Source organism: Lissotriton helveticus, chromosome 1_1 (genome assembly GCF_964261635.1).
Source record: "Lissotriton helveticus chromosome 1_1, aLisHel1.1, whole genome shotgun sequence".
NCBI classification, from domain to species: Eukaryota; Metazoa; Chordata; class Amphibia; order Caudata; family Salamandridae; genus Lissotriton; species Lissotriton helveticus.
In genome coordinates, this window is record NC_136057.1 from 217,941,052 (window position 1) to 217,954,958 (window position 13,907).

Genomic DNA, 13,907 nt, shown 5'->3' on the forward strand with positions numbered 1-13,907 from the left:
ACAGATTGGTGCGTCCATGATGTGGACACAGGAGACAGCTTACCTGTGAAGCATAAGGCTTACAGGGTAACTGACAGGGTCCGGGCCTGCATCAAGGAGGAGGTCTCCAAGATGCTTGCTCTTAGGGTGGTTGAGTCTTCCAGCAGTCCTTGGTCCAGCCCCGTGGTCTTGGTCCCAAAGGCTGCTGCGCCGGGAGCCACACCTGAACTCCGGTTCTGTGTGGACTACAGAGGACTCAATTCAGTCACCAAGACTGACGCGCACCCTATCCCCAGAGCTGATGAGCTCATTGATCGGCTAGGGGCTGCCCGGTTCCTCAGCACGTTTGATTTAACGTCTGGGTACTGGCAGATCGCCTTGACCGATGGGGCAAAGGAGAGGTCCGCATTCTCCACACCAGATGGGCATTTCCAGTTCCGGGTTATGCCATTTGGGATGAAGAATGCCCCTGCCACCTTTCAGAGGTTGGTCAACCAGGTGTTGGTTGGGCTGGATGAGTTCAGTGCCGCCTACCTGGATGACATCGCAGTGTTCAGTGGCACCTGGCCAGAACACCTGCGGCACCTCTGGGAAGTGTTGATGGCGCTGCGCAAGGCAGGCCTCACAATCAAGGCGAGCAAGTGCCAGATTGGGCAGGGTTCCGTGGTGTACTTGGGACACCAAGTGGGGAGTGGCAAGGTGGCACCCTTGCAACCCAAAATTGAGACCATCCTGGCTTGGGAACCCCCCAAGACCCAGACTGCAGTGAGAGCCTTCCTGGGGCTCACTGGGTATTACAGGAGGTTTGTCAAGGGCTATGGCACTATTGTGACCCCCTTGACAGAGCTGACTTCTAAGAAGCAGCCCAGGAATGTGATTTGGACTGACACCTGTCAGAAGGCTTTTGACACCCTGAAGACTGCCATGTGCACGGCACCCGTGCTCCTGGCTCCTGATTTCTCCAAGGAATTCATAGTGCAAACAGACGCTTCAGAGCATGGTGTAGGGGCTGTTCTCTCACAGATGACTGAGGAGGGCTGGGACCACCCTGTAGCCTTCATCAGTAGGAGGTTACTTCCCCGGGAAAGTAGGTGGAGTGCCATAGAGCGTGAAGCATTTGCTGTGGTCTGGGCACTGAAGAAGCTAAGACCCTACTTGTTTGGGTCTCACTTCCGGGTTCAGACAGACCACAGGCCCCTCAGATGGTTGATGCAAATGAGGGGTGAGAACCCAAAACTGTTGAGGTGGTCCATCTCCCTACAGGGTATGGACTTTACGGTGGAACACCGCCCTGGCACAGATCACGCCAACGCTGACGGTCTGTCCAGGTTTTTCCGCCTTAGTGATGTGGAACTCCCTGGGGAAGGGTAGTTCCCCCCACATTTCAGCTGGAGGGGACACGTGTTAGACCTGGCACCTTGGCGTGAGTTTCCCTTCCACTTTTTGCTGTTGTGCCTCAGATGTTTTTGCTGGTGTCCGCTACTCAGGGCACTGCGCCACGGCCTACCCGTGCCGCAGTGCAAGTGCTCCCTACTGTAAAGTGTACATGTGATTGATATACCTGATTGGTTCATTGGATTTACTGTCAGTCCCCAGTAAAGTGCACCAGGAGTGCCAGGGCTTGTGAATGCCAATACTGCTAGTGGGCCTGCAGCGCTGGTTGCGCCACCCACAGAAGCAGCCTTAAAATGTGTCTAGGGTCTGCCATCGCAGAACCTGCGTACAGTCTGATACTGTCATGCTGGCTGGGCAAGTGCACACACTTGCCAGCCCCTAAACCTTCCCTTAACTTCATATTAGTCACCCCTATGGTAGGCCTGAGGGCAGGGTGCATTGTAAGTATAAGGTAGAACATGCCCAGATGTGTGTGGCATGTTCTAATAGTGAATTACTGCCAAATTCGTTTTTCACTATGGTAAGGCTACCAGTTCCCTTCTAGGCCAGATGGGCTGCTGGAATTATTACACTCTATAATCCTAGCAGGCTCAGGGAACATGGTAGAAATTAATGTTTAGTATGCCTGAACTCAGAATAATAAAATACTTCTTTTAGTAAAGTTTATTTTAATATCCTGGGTTTGCAAATGCTACTTTTAGAAAGTTAGCATTTGCTTGCCTAACCATTTCAGCCCGCCTCTGCTTGGATGTGGATCTGACTGTCTGGTGTGTGTGAGTGACAGGGCTGGGAGTTGACAGGTAGTGAATAGCCAGATGACACCTTAGTGGGTGGTGGGAGTTTCCCCTGAATGATGCATCAGGCTGTGCTCTGCCACCACAATGCTGGCTCCGCCCTCCTGGGGAGCGACTGATGACTCAGCCTGCACCTGGCCCAGGAAAGACCGAAGCTTGTCAACAGAGTGCTCAGGCTGCCCCTGTCTTCACAATGCCGGCTCCGCCCCCCTGGGGAGCGGCTGATGTGCCTGCCCTCACACTGAATGCAGAAGCAGAAGTACCCACCACAAGTGCTCAGGAGCTGAGAGCGGTTATGCAGAGGCCCCCCTGGCCAGTGAGAACAAAAGAAACTGTGTATAAAAGTAGGAGCCCTGCTCCTTGTAAATTAGAATCCTGTTTCACCACGAAGGACCTCTGCCCGACTAGAAGGAGAAGAGACGCTGGGAGAACTGGCCTGCTGCTTGCCTTGCTGAGAAAGGAGAGGAAAAGACTTGATGAGAAAAGACTTTGCTGCTTTGTGCTTAAACATTCTCCAAGGGCTTGACTGAGCTTGCCCCCTGACCTGAGCCACAGGACCATCTGGCTCAACCTGCCTCTGCTCGTCTGCCGGTAATTAACCGGGATATCTACTACTGCCGGAGCTGTGACTTTGGTGCCCCCCAGCCCCTCTCTGAGGCCGTGACCGACTGTGTCTCCTCGTCCCCGCCGAGGAAGAGCTCCGCTCCGTTGAGCCGCTCTCCCCCCGCTGAGGAGATCGCTGTGTTGACCGCCTGGAAGGCTCACTGCTGTGGTGCCCCCCAGCCCCTCCCTGAGGCCGTGACCGACTGTGTCTCCTCGTCCCCGCCGAGGAAGAGCTCCGCTCCGTTGAGCCGCTCTCCCCCCGCTGAGGAGATCGCTGTGTTGACCGCCTAAGAGGGCCCGCTGCTGTGCCTCACCCTCCCGCCAGAAATCCCCACCGGACGCAAACAGACCCAGGGGACAGACCTCCGACCTGGACGGACGCCTCGGGTGCCAGCCCCGCTCTGCCTGAGCCGCTGGGCACCTCGCCTTTGTCCCCGGAGGAAAGCCGCCACCGAGACCGTCAACGGGCTCGGGGCCCGCAACGTTTGTTTCTACCCTTGATTTTGGGGTTGCCAGCCTGCCTGCAAGGGCCCAGGAATTGTGACTATCACCCGCGGTGCGAGCCGCCCCTGTCCGCTGACTCGCGCCGCTCTGTGTGCCTGCCTGCAGCTCCGCGCTGAGAAGAGCGCTCCAGCCCCTCCCGCTGGAATCCTTTAGCTGTCGGGGAGACGAGGCTGCAACCAGAGCCCCTGACCGAGTGACTGGGGCTGCGCTGGGTCCGTGGGCCTCCCCTCCACCTGGACAGCTCTGAGGTCGGTGTTTCCCCCCCGAGGGGGTCCCGCAGACCCGGAGGGCCATCAGCTGTCAGAGACCCGGCCGGGCCGATCGCGTCTCACGCGGGAAGCGTGAGACTTGGCAGGGCGTCGGGATTTCACCCGTCAAAAGCGCAACCGAGTGCAGAAACAAACAAAGAATCAAGAGAACATTGTGGAATACAACTTAAGAGAAGAACAGTGCATTTTTGAACTATAACTAAAAGAGAGCTTGCCTATTTACAACCTGTGGGCATACAGAACCGTTATTTGATCTTGTGATAAGTCTGACCTAAGAGATATATATATTTTACATAAAGAAGCGTATTTTTATATACTCACAGCCTGGTGTCCATTTGTGGGGGGATTGGTATATTTTACTGTGTGTGTGTCTACAAATGCTTAACTGACTAACGCCTGGAGAATCGCCTTGGCTGCTCACGCCACGCACCTAGAGGGTGAGCAAGGGTAATTCTGAAGGGTCATCCTTTGCCCTGACTTAGAGGAGAGGGTCCCTGCTTGTCACAAGTACCTACTTGCGCCAACCAGAGACCCCCAATTCTAACACCTTTTCTTTAACCAAGCCGCCTGAACAGGGACTTGAACCCTGGGCCCTCAGATTAAAAGACTGATGCTCTCCCGACTGAGCTATCCAGGCTCGGAGAGGCCGCTCCACAAAATGACCTTATCAACATTTGGAAGTGTCCCAACTATCACTACGTTTCTTAAGATGGTTGCCGGTATTAAGTACTGAATACGCGGAATATAATAATGAATTGGTACTTCAAGCATTTGAAATCTCTTCAGTAAATGTAACCTTATTGTAAGTCCTGAAATTGCTACTATCTAATTTTTTTTGCTGACTTAGAAGTCATATGTTTTTATTGACATTGTAAAATGAAGGAAGGGCCCAAAAACTTACTTCTGAGTAAATTACATTTTCATAAGTACAGCTGACAATTTCCTCTTCTGCAAAGATTGCGTAATTTGAATAGTATCTATTTAAAATAGACTTCCTTTCACTGCCCTTTTTGGTGAAGCAGAAGCATGCATGCACTGTTTATTACTCTTTTAAACAGTTATGAAGTAAATAGGGATAAAACTGACTCTGGTGGGATTTGAACCCACAACCTTTGAATATCTTTTTTACATTCACCTAGAAGTCCAATGCGCTATCCATTGCGCCACAGAGCCAATACGCTCTGATTAGGTGCAGAGATATTCTGAAATGAAATAATGTTGATCAGCTTTATAAAGTTCATTTGATACTATAACCATGGATTTATTTTGAATATTGAATTGGGGAAATTATATTCACCGTCTCAAGTTACATGATACCTTAGGTAAGTCTACGTACGACTTAAGTTTAGTCAAATGGCACATGATATATGAGGCAGATGTGCATTTCACAACTCCATGAAAGACGTTTTTGCAATTTTAGTAATGGAATATCTTATTCGTCATGCAGGGGAACACAAAAAGAGCATCCAATTAGAGTAATTTTTCTTTAAAGGAAGCAACCGCCTAAACAGGGACTTGAACCCTGGACCCTCAGATTAAAAGTCTGATGCTCTACGGACTGAGCTATCCAGGCTCTGCTATACTCTGTCTTAAAATCAGCTAAACAAATGTGGACGTACACTGACCTACACTCTGTGTATTAATATGGTTACATATATTAGCAATCAAATTTGTAGAGTTTAATAACAAATTGATGTTTTAACCCCTTCCATGCTCATGACGAGCTCAGCTCGTCGTGCAGTACACTTGTCGTGTGCTTATGACGAGCTGAGCTCGTCATGAACAATGGATTTACAGATCATTCAGCACAGGAGGAAAATCTCCTGTAGCATTGAAGGTGTTAAGCATTTGAAATTTCAGCAGCACACGTAATCCATTTTAAATCCTGAAATTTGTACTATCTCATTTTCGGCTGACTTAGAAATCATGTGTCTAAAATGACCTTGTGAAATCAATAAAGTGCCAAATACTATTACTACCTACTAAATTACATACATTTTCAGCAGTTTCTTTGGGAACTTCCTCTTGGGCATAGATTATGCAATGTTTTCAAAGCAAACAGTCTCTGTTTAAGTAGACTTTCTTTCACTGCCATTTTGGTAAATGTTTCTGGTGATGCAGACGCAGGCATTGCTTGTTACTGTTTCAATTAGTTATAAAATAAGAGGAGGGATAAAATTGACCCAGCTGGTGTTTGAACACAAAGCCTTTGAATGCTTTTGCTACATTCGTCTAGGACTCCAAGCCGCTATCCATTGCACTAGAGATCCGACCTGATTCAACACGGTGATCAGAGATTCACAAATAAAAAGATGACCTCTCAGCTGTTGACCAACTTTATCAAGTTAATCGGACACTACCTTACATTTTGAACATTGAATTGGGTAAAAGATAATCAACAAACTACATGATACAGTTTGGGTAAGTCTTCTTAACCCTTGTCAAAGAATGTAGAAGACAGATGGGTATGTAATGACTTGATTAAGACTTTTTTGAAACATCTCGAATAGGACTCCCCATTCATTGGATCCTGAAAAGAGTATGCAATTGATATACCTTTTCTTTAACCAAGCCGCCTGAACAGGGACTTGAACCCTGGGCCCTCAGATTAAAAGACTGATGCTCTCCTGACTGAGCTATCCAGGCTCGGAGAGGCCGCTCCACAAAATGACCTTATCAACATTTGGAAGTGTCCCAACTATCACTACGTTTCTTAAGATGGTTGCCGGTATTAAGTACTGAATACGCGGAATATAATAATGAATTGGTACTTCAAGCATTTGAAATCTCTTCAGTAAATTTAACCTTATTGTAAGTCCTGAAATTGCTACTATCTCATTTTTTTTGCTGACTTAGAAGTCATATGTTTTTATTGACATTGTAAAATTAAGGAAGGGCCCAAAATCTTACTTCTGAGTAAATTACATTTTCATAAGTACAGCTGCCAATTTCCTCTTCTGCAAAGATTGCGTAATTTGAATAGTATCTATTTAAAATAGACTTCCTTTCACTGCCCTTTTTGGTGAAGCAGAAGCATGCATGCACTGTTTATTACTCTTTTAAACAGTTATGAAGTAAATAGGGATAAAACTGACTCTGGTGGGATTCGAACCCACAACCTTTGAATATCTTTTTTACATTCACCTAGAAGTCCAATGCGCTATCCATTGCGCCACAGAGCCAATACGCCCTGCTTAGGTGCAGAGATATTCTGAAATGAAATAATGTTGATCAGCTTTATAAAGTTCATTTGATACTATAACCATGGATTTATTTTGAATATTGAATTGGGGAAATTATATTCACCGTCTCAAGTTACATGATACCTTAGGTAAGTCTACGTACGACTTAAGTTTAGTCAAATGGCACATGATATATGAGGCAGATGTGCATTTCACAACTCCATGAAAGACGTTTTTGCAATTTTAGTAATGGAATATCTTATTCGTCATGCAGGGGAACACAAAAAGAGCATCCAATTAGAGTAATTTTTCTTTAAAGGAAGCAACCGCCTGAACAGGGACTTGAACCCTGGACCCTCAGATTAAAAGTCTGATGCTCTACCGACTGAGCTATCCAGGCTCTGCTATACTCTGTCTTAAAATCAGCTAAACAAATGTGGACGTACACTGACCTACACTCTGTGTATTAATATGGTTACATATATTAGCAATCAAATTTGTAGAGTTTAATAACAAATTGATGTTTTAACCCCTTCCATGCTCATGACGAGCTCAGCTCTTCGTGCAGTACACTTGTCGTGTGCTTATGACGAGCTGAGCTCGTCATGGACAATGGATTTACAGATCATTCAGCACAGGAGGAAAATCTCCTGTAGCATTGAAGGTGTTAAGCATTTGAAATTTCAGCAGCACACGTAATCCATTTTAAATCCTGAAATTTGTACTATCTCATTTTCGGCTGACTTAGAAATCATGTGTCTAAAATGACCTTGTGAAATCAATAAAGTGCCAAATACTATTACTACCTACTAAATTACATACATTTTCAGCAGTTTCTTTGGGAACTTCCTCTTGGGCATAGATTATGCAATGTTTTCAAAGCAAACAGTCTCTGTTTAAGTAGACTTTCTTTCACTGCCATTTTGGTAAATGTTTCTGGTGATGCAGACGCAGGCATTGCTTGTTACTGTTTCAATTAGTTATAAAATAAGAGGAGGGATAAAATTGACCCAGCTGGTGTTTGAACACAAAGCCTTTGAATGCTTTTGCTACATTCGTCTAGGACTCCAAGCCGCTATCCATTGCACTAGAGATCCGACCTGATTCAACACGGTGATCAGAGATTCACAAATAAAAAGATGACCTATCAGCTGTTGACCAACTTTATCAAGTTAATCGGACACTACCTTACATTTTGAACATTGAATTGGGTAAAAGATAATCAACAAACTACATGATACAGTTTGGGTAAGTCTTCTTAACCCTTGTCAAAGAATGTAGAAGACAGATGGGTATGTAATGACTTGATTAAGACTTTTTTGAAACATCTCTAATAGGACTCCCCATTCATTGGATCCTGAAAAGAGTATGCAATTGATATACCTTTTCTTTAACCAAGCCGCCTGAACAGGGACTTGAACCCTGGGCCCTCAGATTAAAAGACTGATGCTCTCCCGACTGAGCTATCCAGGCTCGGAGAGGCCGCTCCACAAAATGACCTTATCAACATTTGGAAGTGTCCCAACTATCACTACATTTCTTAAGATGGTTGCCGGTATTAAGTACTGAATACGCGGAATATAATAATGAATTGGTACTTCAAGCATTTGAAATCTCTTCAGTAAATTTAACCTTATTGTAAGTCCTGAAATTGCTACTATCTCATTTTTTTTGCTGACTTAGAAGTCATATGTTTTTATTGACATTGTAAAATTAAGGAAGGGCCCAAAATCTTACTTCTGAGTAAATTACATTTTCATAAGTACAGCTGCCAATTTCCTCTTCTGCAAAGATTGCGTAATTTGAATAGTATCTATTTAAAATAGACTTCCTTTCACTGCCCTTTTTGGTGAAGCAGAAGCATGCATGCACTGTTTATTACTCTTTTAAACAGTTATGAAATAAATAGGGATAAAACTGACTCTGGTGGGATTCGAACCCACAACCTATGAATATCTTTTTTACATTCACCTAGAAGTCCAATGCGCTATCCATTGCGCCACAGAGCCAATACGCTCTAATTAGGTGCAGAGATATTCTGAAATGAAATAATGTTGATCAGCTTTATAAAGTTCATTTGATACTATAACCATGGATTTATTTTGAATATTGAATTGGGGAAATTATATTCACCGTCTCAAGTTACATGATACCTTAGGTAAATCTACGTACGACTTAAGTTTAGTCAAATGGCACATGATATATGAGGCAGATGTGCATTTCACAACTCCATGAAAGACGTTTTTGCAATTTTAGTAATGGAATATCTTATTCGTCATGCAGGGGAACACAAAAAGAGCATCCAATTAGAGTAATTTTTCTTTAAAGGAAGCACCCGCCTGAACAGGGACTTGAACCCTGGACCCTCAGATTAAAAGTCTGATGCTCTACCGACTGAGCTATCCAGGCTCTGCTATACTCTGTCTTAAAATCAGCTAAACAAATGTGGACGTACACTGACCTACACTCTGTGTATTAATATGGTTACATATATTAGCAATCAAATTTGTAGAGTTTAATAACAAATTGATGTTTTAACCCCTTCCATGCTCATGACGAGCTCAGCTCGTCGTGCAGTACACTTGTCGTGTGCTTATGACGAGCTGAGCTCGTCATGAACAATGGATTTACAGATCATTCAGCACAGGAGGAAAATCTCCTGTAGCATTGAAGGTGTTAAGCATTTGAAATTTCAGCAGCACACGTAATCCATTTTAAATCCTGAAATTTGGACTATCTCATTTTCGGCTGACTTAGAAATCATGTGTCTAAAATGACCTTGTGAAATCAATAAAGTGCCAAATACTATTACTACCTACTAAATTACATACATTTTCAGCAGTTTCTTTGGGAACTTCCTCTTGGGCATAGATTATGCAATGTTTTCAAAGCAAACAGTCTCTGTTTAAGTAGACTTTCTTTCACTGCCATTTTGGTAAATGTTTCTGGTGATGCAGACGCAGGCATTGCTTGTTACTGTTTCAATTAGTTATAAAATAAGAGGAGGGATAAAATTGACCCAGCTGGTGTTTGAACACAAAGCCTTTGAATGCTTTTGCTACATTCGTCTAGGACTCCAAGCCGCTATCCATTGCACTAGAGATCCGACCTGATTCAACACGGTGATCAGAGATTCACAAATAAAAAGATGACCTATCAGCTGTTGACCAACTTTATCAAGTTAATCGGACACTACCTTACATTTTGAACATTGAATTGGGTAAAAGATAATCAACAAACTACATGATACAGTTTGGGTAAGTCTTCTTAACCCTTGTCAAAGAATGTAGAAGACAGATGGGTATGTAATGACTTGATTAAGACTTTTTTGAAACATCTCGAATAGGACTCCCCATTCATTGGATCCTGAAAAGAGTATGCAATTGATATACCTTTTCTTTAACCAAGCCGCCTGAACAGGGACTTGAACCCTGGGCCCTCAGATTAAAAGTCTGATGCTCTCCCGACTGAGCTATCCAGGCATCGAGAGATCGCTCCACAAAATGACCTTATCAACATTTGGAAGTGTCCCAACTATCACTACGTTTCTTAAGATGGTTGCCGGTATTAAGTACTGAATACGCGGAATATAATAATGAATTGGTACTTCAAGCATTTGAAATCTCTTCAGTAAATGTAACCTTATTGTAAGTCCTGAAATTGCTACTATCTAATTTTTTTTGCTGACTTAGAAGTCATATGTTTTTATTGACATTGTAAAATTAAGGAAGGGCCCAAAATCTTACTTCTGAGTAAATTACATTTTCATAAGTACAGCTGCCAATTTCCTCTTCTGCAAAGATTGCGTAATTTGAATAGTATCTATTTAAAATAGACTTCCTTTCACTGCCCTTTTTGGTGAAGCAGAAGCATGCATGCACTGTTTATTACTCTTTTAAACAGTTATGAAATAAATAGGGATAAAACTGACTCTGGTGGGATTCGAACCCACAACCTTTGAATATCTTTTTTACATTCACCTAGAAGTCCAATGCGCTATCCATTGCGCCACAGAGCCAATACGCTCTGATTAGGTGCAGAGATATTCTGAAATGAAATAATGTTGATCAGCTTTATAAAGTTCATTTGATACTATAACCATGGATTTATTTTGAATATTGAATTGGGGAAATTATATTCACCGTCTCAAGTTACATGATACCTTAGGTAAGTCTACGTACGACTTAAGTTTAGTCAAATGGCACATGATATATGAGGCAGATGTGCATTTCACAACTCCATGAAAGACATTTTTGCAATTTTAGTAATGGAATATCTTATTCGTCATGCAGGGGAACACAAAAAGAGCATCCAATTAGAGTAATTTTTCTTTAAAGGAAGCAACCGCCTGAACAGGGACTTGAACCCTGGACCCTCAGATTAAAAGTCTGATGCTCTACCGACTGAGCTATCCAGGCTCTGCTATACTCTGTCTTAAAATCAGCTAAACAAATGTGGACGTACACTGACCTACACTAATGTAATATGGTTACATATATTAGCAATCAAATTTGTAGAGTTTAATAACAAATTGATGTTTTAACCCCTTCCATGCTCATGACGAGCTCAGCTCTTCGTGCAGTACACTTGTCGTGTGCTTATGACGAGCTGAGCTCGTCATGGACAATGGATTTACAGATCATTCAGCACAGGAGGAAAATCTCCTGTAGCATTGAAGGTGTTAAGCATTTGAAATTTCAGCAGCACACGTAATCCATTTTAAATCCTGAAATTTGTACTATCTCATTTTCGGCTGACTTAGAAATCATGTGTCTAAAATGACCTTGTGAAATCAATAAAGTGCCAAATACTATTACTACCTACTAAATTACATACATTTTCAGCAGTTTCTTTGGGAACTTCCTCTTGGGCATAGATTATGCAATGTTTTCAAAGCAAACAGTCTCTGTTTAAGTAGACTTTCTTTCACTGCCATTTTGGTAAATGTTTCTGGTGATGCAGACGCAGGCATTGCTTGTTACTGTTTCAATTAGTTATAAAATAAGAGGAGGGATAAAATTGACCCAGCTGGTGTTTGAACACAAAGCCTTTGAATGCTTTTGCTACATTCGTCTAGGACTCCAAGCCGCTATCCATTGCACTAGAGATCCGACCTGATTCAACACGGTGATCAGAGATTCACAAATAAAAAGATGACCTATCAGCTGTTGACCAACTTTATCAAGTTAATCGGACACTACCTTACATTTTGAACATTGAATTGGGTAAAAGATAATCAACAAACTACATGATACAGTTTGGGTAAGTCTTCTTAACCCTTGTCAAAGAATGTAGAAGACAGATGGGTATGTAATGACTTGATTAAGACTTTTTTGAAACATCTCTAATAGGACTCCCCATTCATTGGATCCTGAAAAGAGTATGCAATTGATATACCTTTTCTTTAACCAAGCCGCCTGAACAGGGACTTGAACCCTGGGCCCTCAGATTAAAAGACTGATGCTCTCCCGACTGAGCTATCCAGGCTCGGAGAGGCCGCTCCACAAAATGACCTTATCAACATTTGGAAGTGTCCCAACTATCACTACATTTCTTAAGATGGTTGCCGGTATTAAGTACTGAATACGCGGAATATAATAATGAATTGGTACTTCAAGCATTTGAAATCTCTTCAGTAAATTTAACCTTATTGTAAGTCCTGAAATTGCTACTATCTCATTTTTTTTGCTGACTTAGAAGTCATATGTTTTTATTGACATTGTAAAATTAAGGAAGGGCCCAAAATCTTACTTCTGAGTAAATTACATTTTCATAAGTACAGCTGCCAATTTCCTCTTCTGCAAAGATTGCGTAATTTGAATAGTATCTATTTAAAATAGACTTCCTTTCACTGCCCTTTTTGGTGAAGCAGAAGCATGCATGCACTGTTTATTACTCTTTTAAACAGTTATGAAATAAAGAGGGATAAAACTGACTCTGGTGGGATTCGAACCCACAACCTATGAATATCTTTTTTACATTCACCTAGAAGTCCAATGCGCTATCCATTGCGCCACAGAGCCAATACGCTCTAATTAGGTGCAGAGATATTCTGAAATGAAATAATGTTGATCAGCTTTATAAAGTTCATTTGATACTATAACCATGGATTTATTTTGAATATTGAATTGGGGAAATTATATTCACCGTCTCAAGTTACATGATACCTTAGGTAAGTCTACGTACGACTTAAGTTTAGTCAAATGGCACATGATATATGAGGCAGATGTGCATTTCACAACTCCATGAAAGACGTTTTTGCAATTTTAGTAATGGAATATCTTATTCGTCATGCAGGGGAACACAAAAAGAGCATCCAATTAGAGTAATTTTTCTTTAAAGGAAGCAACCGCCTGAACAGGGACTTGAACCCTGGACCCTCAGATTAAAAGTCTGATGCTCTACCGACTGAGCTATCCAGGCTCTGCTATACTCTGTCTTAAAATCAGCTAAACAAATGTGGACGTACACTGACCTACACTCTATGTATTAATATGGTTACATATATTAGCAATCAAATTTGTAGAGTTTAATAACAAATTGATGTTTTAACCCCTTCCATGCTCATGACGAGCTCAGCTCTTCGTGCAGTACACTTGTCGTGTGCTTATGACGAGCTGAGCTCGTCATGAACAATGGATTTACAGATCATTCAGCACAGGAGGAAAATCTCCTGTAGCATTGAAGGTGTTAAGCATTTGAAATTTCAGCAGCACACGTAATCCATTTTAAATCCTGAAATTTGGACTATCTCATTTTCGGCTGACTTAGAAATCATGTGTCTAAAATGACCTTGTGAAATCAATAAAGTGCCAAATACTATTACTACCTACTAAATTACATACATTTTCAGCAGTTTCTTTGGGAACTTCCTCTTGGGCATAGATTATGCAATGTTTTCAAAGCAAACAGTCTCTGTTTAAGTAGACTTTCTTTCACTGCCATTTTGGTAAATGTTTCTGGTGATGCAGACGCAGGCATTGCTTGTTACTGTTTCAATTAGTTATAAAATAAGAGGAGGGATAAAATTGACCCAGCTGGTGTTTGAACACAAAGCCTTTGAATGCTTTTGCTACATTCGTCTAGGACTCCAAGCCGCTATCCATTGCACTAGAGATCCGACCTGATTCAACACGGTGATCAGAGATTCACAAATAAAAAGATGACCTATCAGCTGTTGA

At 42.6% G+C, this 13,907-nt stretch overlaps 7 non-coding genes across 7 annotated transcripts; all 7 read right to left on the minus strand.

The window, feature by feature from the left end:
- Positions 1-4,626: 4,626 nt before the first annotated feature.
- TRNAR-UCU (transfer RNA arginine (anticodon UCU)) lies at positions 4,627-4,717 on the minus strand. The gene is given in 2 exon segments: positions 4,627-4,662; positions 4,681-4,717. It is a non-coding gene; the product is annotated as a tRNA-Arg (tRNA).
- Positions 4,718-6,635: 1,918 nt separating this feature from the next.
- TRNAR-UCU (transfer RNA arginine (anticodon UCU)) lies at positions 6,636-6,726 on the minus strand. Its single transcript is given in 2 exon segments — positions 6,636-6,671; positions 6,690-6,726. It is a non-coding gene; the product is annotated as a tRNA-Arg (tRNA).
- A 327-nt stretch (positions 6,727-7,053) lies between these two features.
- On the minus strand, positions 7,054-7,126 carry TRNAK-UUU (transfer RNA lysine (anticodon UUU)). The gene has a single exon. It is a non-coding gene; the product is annotated as a tRNA-Lys (tRNA).
- Positions 7,127-9,062: 1,936 nt separating this feature from the next.
- Positions 9,063-9,135, minus strand: TRNAK-UUU (transfer RNA lysine (anticodon UUU)). The gene has a single exon. It is a non-coding gene; the product is annotated as a tRNA-Lys (tRNA).
- A 1,518-nt stretch (positions 9,136-10,653) lies between these two features.
- Positions 10,654-10,744, minus strand: TRNAR-UCU (transfer RNA arginine (anticodon UCU)). Its single transcript is given in 2 exon segments — positions 10,654-10,689; positions 10,708-10,744. It is a non-coding gene; the product is annotated as a tRNA-Arg (tRNA).
- A 327-nt stretch (positions 10,745-11,071) lies between these two features.
- Positions 11,072-11,144, minus strand: TRNAK-UUU (transfer RNA lysine (anticodon UUU)). The gene has a single exon. It is a non-coding gene; the product is annotated as a tRNA-Lys (tRNA).
- A 1,932-nt stretch (positions 11,145-13,076) lies between these two features.
- On the minus strand, positions 13,077-13,149 carry TRNAK-UUU (transfer RNA lysine (anticodon UUU)). Its single transcript has one exon. It is a non-coding gene; the product is annotated as a tRNA-Lys (tRNA).
- Positions 13,150-13,907: the final 758 nt, after the last annotated feature.